Source organism: Triticum dicoccoides, chromosome 2B (assembly GCF_002162155.2).
Source record: "Triticum dicoccoides isolate Atlit2015 ecotype Zavitan chromosome 2B, WEW_v2.0, whole genome shotgun sequence".
Taxonomy (NCBI): domain Eukaryota; kingdom Viridiplantae; phylum Streptophyta; class Magnoliopsida; order Poales; family Poaceae; genus Triticum; species Triticum dicoccoides.
This window is the reverse complement of record NC_041383.1, coordinates 705308893-705316503: the sequence shown is the minus strand read 5'-3', so window position 1 is coordinate 705316503 and position 7611 is coordinate 705308893. Positions and strand designations below refer to the sequence as shown.

At 42.2% G+C, this 7611-nt stretch overlaps 1 long non-coding RNA gene across 8 annotated transcripts in view; it reads left to right on the top strand.

Annotated features, from left to right (window-relative positions):
* Positions 1-3069: 3069 nt before the first annotated feature.
* Positions 3070-7611, top strand: part of LOC119365738 — a 6497-nt gene continuing 1955 nt past the window's right edge. For 3 of the 8 annotated variants that reach the window (XR_005175738.1, XR_005175737.1, XR_005175736.1), the window contains exons 1-6: positions 3070-3426; positions 4646-4759; positions 4858-5029; positions 5479-5678; positions 6241-6331; positions 6488-6798. This is a non-coding gene — a long non-coding RNA (uncharacterized LOC119365738). Of the gene's footprint in view, positions 3427-4645; positions 4760-4857; positions 5030-5478; positions 5679-6240; positions 6332-6487; positions 6952-7611 lie in introns of all 8 variants that reach the window. The other 5 variants (XR_005175735.1, XR_005175734.1, XR_005175733.1 and 2 more) reach the window with 3 other exon arrangements.

Sequence of the window (7611 nt, the reverse complement as noted above, 5' to 3'; positions counted from 1 at the left end):
TTTGTTCAAAGGATGTCATATTTTGCACAAATTTCATCTTAGATTGGCAAACAATATTGACAAAGGGAGTTTTTATTTCTTTTGCATGAAAAAACAATTTTTCATTTTTTGAGTGCCCAAAATAAGTTTTTTTTGAAGGACTTACGATATATTTGTTGCAAAATTGTACCAAATCAATTTTCTAAAATACTAGGCCATATATAATGCACAATTGACCAAGTGGTTGGGTGTAAAAAGTTTTGATCCACCTCTTGTGAAAAAAACAAATTTCCGCCGATTCAGTAGGAAGCGGGTAAAATTTCAACTGCAGCTGCCTCGTAGTTTGCTCCTTATTTTTTTCAAAAATTATTTCTAGGTACATAAGTATCTATTTAATCAGAGAAACACCAAAAAAAATCCAAGATTCAACCACTAGCTAGGAACGGCCATTCCCGCCATTTTGACCGCATTTTGAAACGGGCATAAAAAATTCAAAAAAATCAAAAAATTGGAAAACCTTCGAATTGTGTCATCATATGTGACCAAGTTTACAGGAAAAATAATAAACTTGTAATATGGAAATTATTTTTAAAAAGTGTTCTCAAAAATGAGCTATCATTTGTGAAGATTCATGGTTTTCAAGCCAAATGATCAATCTTATGGCCACATTCGTGGCATAGTTTGTTCAAATGATCTCATATTGTGCACAAGGGTGCATATTGGAATGGCAAACAATGTTGCCTAAGGAAGTTTTCATTTTCTTTGGACGAAAAAACCATTTTTCATTTTCCGAGTGCCCTAAAGGAGGTTTTTTTGTGAAGGACCTCCCAAATAATTGTTGCAAAATTGGACCAAATCAATTTTCTAAAATACTAGGACATATTTAATGCACAATTGACAAAATGGTAGGGTGCAAAAAGTTTTGATCCACCTCTTGTGAAAAAGACAAATTTCCGTCGATTCAACTGGAAGCGGGTCAAATTTGAACTGCAGTTGCCTCATAGTTTGCTCTTTATTTTTTCCAAAAATCATTTATAGGTAAATAAGTATCTATTTAATCATATAAACACCAAAAACATCCAAGATTCAACCACTAGCTAGGAACGGTCAAGCCCGCCGTTTTGACCGCATTTTAAAACAGGCATAAAAAATTCAAAAAAAATCAAAAAATTGGAAAACCTTCGCATTGTGTCATTATATGTGACCAAGTTTCCAGGAAAAATAATAAACTTGTAATACGGTAATTATTTAAAAAAAAGTGTTCTCAGAAATGAGCTATCATGCGTGAAGATTCATAGCTTTCAAGCCAAATGATCAATCTTATGGCCACATTTATGGCATAGTTTGTTCAAATGATCTCATGTTGTGCACAAGGGTACATCTTGGAATTCCAAACAATGTTATCCACCTTTGGAATAAGCACAACAGTGGTATTGTTGACGCCCTCTGGCATCAACCCGGAGCTAAAAACCTGTCTGACTGCCTCAATAATGTCATTTTTCATCATACCCCAATGCCGTTGGAAAAACCTCGCCGGGAACCCGTCCGGGCCTGGGGCCTTTAGAGGGCCCATCTGGAAAAGAGCATCACTGATTTCCTTGTTCATCTCCTCCGTAATGACAGGCTCAAAGAGATTTACCATTGTATGAGGAGCTAAACCAGGGTCAGCTTGAAACAAATTTTGAAAATAGATCATGGCCATACCTGACATGACGTCCTGCTCAGAGTGAAGGATCCCCAGGTCATCCCGAAGGCCTTTAATCCTATTTTTACGGGCTCTCCATTTTGCTTTCCTATGAAAGAATTTGTATTTCGGTCACCATGTTTTAGCCACTCCATTCTAGAGCGTTGCAGCCACATCATCTCCTCCTTGTACAGGAGTTCATCCATGTGATCAGATTCCTTGCGCAATTCACTGTGGTCGGCATTCATGTTATGGAGTTCTTCCAGCCTCGTCCTCGACTTCTCAATCTCTCTCACGACATTGCCTATTGTCTTGTTGCTCCATTCATGCAACTTTGCCATAGTTACTTTCAGGGCCGTTGTAACACCGCCCAGGTCACCCTTCGCGCCTGAAGCTGCCCAGGCTGCCTCGACCACCTCCGCCAGAGAGGCCTCCCTCTCCCACATGACTTCATAGCGCCTCGCTTTAACCATCCCCACACTTGTACCACGTGCACACCGCAGAAGTAACGGGCGATGATCCGACCGAGGTGACGTAAGGTGGATAACCGCCGCTTCCGGGAAGAGATCCCTCCAAGCATTGTCTGCCGCCGCCCTGTCCAAACGCACCTGCACATTTGCCCGGCCACTCCGTTTATTATCGTATGTAAAGGGATATCCCAAGAAGCCCAGATCCACCAACTGGCACACTTCAAAACAGTCACGAAAGGCCATCATTTGGGGCTGCGGTCTCGCTGTCATGGACATGTGCTCATAGTCCCACAGTGCCTCGTTGAAATCACCCGCAACGAGCCATGGCAGCTCGGAGCGTTGCAGCCAAGTTCTTTTCAAATACACAGATAACTTAATAGCCAAATCGCAAACACCATGCGGGATACGCAGAAACAAGAAAAAAAAAGAAACAGGAATAGTATAGCAATATATACCACAGAGGAGTAATGCAGTGGCATCCAAAAATTTCACGGCCATGACCCCTTTTCATCATTGTCTCTAGGCTGTCTTATTTGCTGAGACACATATAGTTCGTTATTTCATATAAAGGAAAACATCAGTCCATCGAGATGAACTCAAAGAGCAATGAAACTAACACAAAATTAAGCAATAAATTGCTTAATTTGTTTCGTAAACACCGAGCGGCTCCGTGGTCTCCACATAGGTGAACGCCTCATAACTTCGGAAGGAGCTGTCTTCACACAGCGCCATGTTTGCAATGAGTGTCCCCTTATCCCAATGGCCAACACGCACCGCCTCATTGCTCGTTGGTGTCCGGCCTAAAGACGGCATGTGCTTATACAACCCGTTAACGGTGGCGCAAAGGGCGCACTCTCGCGCTAGCCACGTCGTCACAAGAAGACAAAAAGAAAAACAAGGTCCACGCTCCCGCACAGCTCGCTCGATCCCCTTTCTCCTCTCGCTTTCCTGTCTCTCTCTCTCTCCACAAAACACCGCCGCCGCCGCCACCGCCGATTCCTCCTGGGCATGGCCGTCTCCGGCGCCGCCATCAATAGACGGGACTCCACCTCGCCCCACTCTACCAATTTCCCGCCCTAGCCGCTGCTCTACGCCCCCGCTTGCGCCCGCACAGGTAACCCTAGAGAGTAGATCGTGGGGGAGGATGGAGAAGAGGTCATGGGGGAGGAAGAAGAGGAGGACATGGAGGCCACGGGGGAGGAAGAAGATGGCCCCCTCATTCCCGAAGTTGGTCTTCGCATCAACTGCGCTCGCTCCGCCTCTGCTTCCAGCGACCACGCCCGCCACAGTCTGGTGAGCTTCTTCTCCTGTTATGTTCCTGTACCATTTGGTGGCCTCTCTCCCTTCCCGTTTGAGGAGAGGAGTCAAGTACCGGCTAGGTTTTTGTAAATAGGTTGTTGGTTTCTTCTCGTGGAGTAGATTCTCAGGTCTAGCTAGGTTCCAAATAAATTTTGGGTTAATCTTGTTATGTTGGTACCTTGCTGTCCTGGAGATTTGGATCTAGCTAGGTTTTTACATAGTATGTATTTTTGATAATTGACTACAACAAGACACTTGAAAGTAAATCTAATTCTAAGAGAATGTCTTGTACAACCTGCCATGCGTCTGCAATTAACAAGAATGAAACTACAAACAGGCTATATAGATTTGGCCATTTTCTTTTTTGCATAACTGATTTCCTATGACGTTGTTTGTACTGTTGTTCAAGTAAGTATTAAGAGCAGTATGTACTTGTTTCCTATCAAACTGCATCTACCAAGCACTATACATTTCCCTATTCTCTGTTCTCTGCCAAAAACATAATAAATTTAGGCTTAAAGCCTGTTTGGAGTCCCTCCGGCTCCACGACTCCACTCCAGGAGCGGACGAAGCAGTAGCTTAAAATGTTGGAGCAAGCAAACAGTAGCTCCACAGATCCTGGTATTTCAAGGAGCGGTGGTTTGCCGAACGGGCCCTTACTATCTAACAATAATTCTTCCGTCCATTCGAAGTGTTATGATTTCCAAACTGAATATTTTAGCATATTATTTTCACCAAGCATGATGTGATATTGTAGAGTTTTAGGATGATGTGAAGCTCATGGCTGCCATGAACCGACAAGCTTATATATTCTCTTTCTCCTGCTCAAGGCAATTGCAATTACTCATGTGGTTATATAATGCAATATCTAGGATGGACCTTTAGCTGCTGAGACCAGCAAATTAGAAAGATGACAAAAACGATCTCATTTTATTTGGATTAATTCCTCGGTTATCATTTTCTGGAATTACTTGCTTTTTATAAGGACTTTAGAAGGTTCTTGGGTTCAGTTGTTCAGTTATCTGTGCCACTATTCCTTATCAAAGCAGCAGCATTTTATTGTTCTCTCATGCCAAGGTCTTCTTGGTTTCTTATCAACGCGGGTCAGCTATAGTCTCATGTTAAATTGCAAGTTTATACTTTTATCATTACAGAGGTGTTGTTGATTCGTTTGATCTCTTTGAATAATTGAACAATATTTACTTGTTTACAGTCACACATATCCAGTTGGAATGCTATGGCAGGGTTATTAGCCAGGCATGAGGCCTTTTGTCTTCTTAAAAACTATTTGGTTGGAATGATTGACGTGCCACGCCACCGCTGCACTGTAAGACCCCTCAACAGTGATCAATCCCGTATTTGCTCATACCGATTGCCAGATTCGCGCTCCTAGAGGATGTGAATGACAGTGACATCTTGATGCAGGAATAACAGCGACGACGGCTAGTGAGCAGCAACCTGAGGTGCCGGTGTTAAGCGCGGATGGCCAGATCTGTGCGGCGGAGGGTGTGGCCGGTGCTGGGATGGAGGTCTTGATGCCGGCCTCCAAGCAGTCGGTAGGCGCAATGGATCCTAAAGTTCCAGGATGGATCAAAAGGTATGTCGATTTGCAGTGTTACATGCTCATTGTGACTGAAAACTGGACTTATTAGTGTAGGCATAAACATTGCAGGCACTGATAAGAAAAAATATCTTAAACAAGTACTGCACCTTGAGATCTAGATGATTCTTCCTTTAGTGTTATGATCTGTAGTTATAGCTGATACTACTAAATGGCTCACATGTACTTGCATCTTTAAATATCAGTGATTTAGCGAACATTCTGCCAATTGACACATGAAGCAGAGTATAAGAAGTTATAGCATGTTACAGATAAACCAGAGGAATTGGCATGTATATGTGAATGTTCCTGATTTTGTAGGGTACCTTACAGATTCAGTTGGGATATGTGGTCAAAGATTAGGACACTAATATCAGTGTAGGTTACATTTATAGTTGCTTAATTCATGATGCGCTCGTCTCATCATTTTCATTCTGTGCGTGCAGGGTGAGGATTGGGGTGGAAGCACCTGTGAGGACACCTTGTCCCAGTCAAGCACGAGCTGGCGGTGGTGACGCCGCATACGTTATCCAGGATCCTGCTCAGGGGTTTAGCCATCGGCGACGAGATCCAAAAGATGGCCACGGCAGCAGTGGTGGCGGCAGTTGCCCCGGGTGGTGATGTAGAGGGGAGGTACCAGTAGCAGGTGAGGATACCGTGCAATTTCGCTGTGAATCATTGTTGATTATTTGTCGTACTTCTTTTGTTTTGAGGATTTGATTCCAATCTTCTTGATACCCAAAACAAGTTCGTTTCATGAATTCAAAAGATACTGAAATTAAATGTCTGGTTTATATTTCGGGAGCTGACTCTTTTTAAAAATTGACATCTGAATGTAAATAAATGCCCTTGATATGTTCGAATTCCTATCATCCATTGTTGCAAATTTCCTCTAACTCAATACATGAGTTTCTTATCTTTTTTTGGTCCACCTTCGCTCATCCTGACATTCATCGCCATCAAATAGTTTACATTGTTAGCCTGCTTATTTGTTTGTTTAACAGGCTTGCAATATATTCTACAATGCTGATAGTGATGGAGGGGTTTGTTTGAGGTGTACTGATGTAGAACCCTCCAAGTTTTCAAGTATTTTAGTTTCCTATTTTTTGCAATTTAGAATGTTTCATGATACATTTTCTTCTGCAATCTTATTTAGGTGAGCACGAAGATCTCTGAGATTTTCTTCTGCATTTGTTTCGTGCGCATAGGTAAATGGATGACTCTTCTTCTTGGAGCCCCAGGTTGTGGCAAAAATCCCTATTGCTAGCACTTGCAGGAAAGCTCAACCAAAACCAAAAGGTATTTTTCTTTTTCTCCACTTCAACCAAGTCACTCATGTACAATGAGCATCACTCAAACCACAAAATGATTTGCATCTCATTCATTTTTCCGAATGTTCAATTTATGACCTGGCTTTTTGGTCATGGACATTTCTTCATTACTTACCATTTTCAGATGTTCATGGTAAGGCGCGACCGTTGGTGGATTTCTGGTGGTACCTCAAGGAGACCTTCTTCCCAGGTGACCCATTCCACGTGGCGGTGCCGGTGTGTGAGCGAGCTGCCAGACCGCACGTGGCGGCGGCGCTTCGATACTTCTTCCCGTTCCTAGAGTGGGCGCCAGCCTACGGGCTGGGCACCTCAAGTCGGACCTCATCGCCGGTACTTCTTCTGGTTCCTTGAAGTTTGATATCCATGCCCCCCTTGTTAGAGCGGTCGAGAGAGATGCGACATGGAGTGAGGGAACTATCAGGACCGGCATAAGAGGTTGATCTCCGCCCCGGTTTCCTCTATGATTACATCAAGGATGTATTTTGTTGCTTGTTGGTTCTATGTGCGGGAGCTCGATGATTGGGGGAGTTTAGATCTGTGGTTTCATTCTCAAATTCTATTCGTATGGATTGAGATATAGATGAGAAGGTAGGTCCCTTGTTCATGTAGGTTTTCTCTGTACCACTAAATGTTTGTTTGATTTTTTCCATGTAGGTTCTCTCTGATTTTGCATTAGTCTATGTTATTAGTCTTCATTCTTTTATTTTCAGTTTATGAGATTTCAGTATTTGATTCACTTATTCTTGGTTTGGCAGATATTCAGTATCTCTGTTCTTATTATTCAAATTTTTTATTTCTCAGATTAGGATTTTAGTGCTTTTCTTTTATTAGTCATCAGTTTTCTTCTTTATTCAATCATATTCAGCCTTAGTTCTTGTTCAGTCTTTCTTTAATTTCTTTTGTCCTTAGTCTCCAGTTTTCCTCTTTCTTTAGTCATATTCAGTCACACTTTGTTCAGTCTTTCATTATCTACTTCAGTCTGTAGTGCTCCTTGTGCATATATACTTTGTTTTGCTCATTCTTCTTTCTTAGCTTTGTTCTCTCATTTTGTATCGGCACAACCAATAATTCACAAGATCATCTAATCCACATAGGCAAAAGGAAGATTTTTCATAGTAAAATTCAGTATAGTGGAGGGAAAGGAAGGTTTTTCGTTGTAAAATTCACTACGCTAGAGGGAAAAAGTTTCAATGTTATTATCTAATTGTTTCAAGGTTTTCTTAGTCATGACTTTCTTTTCTCTACCAG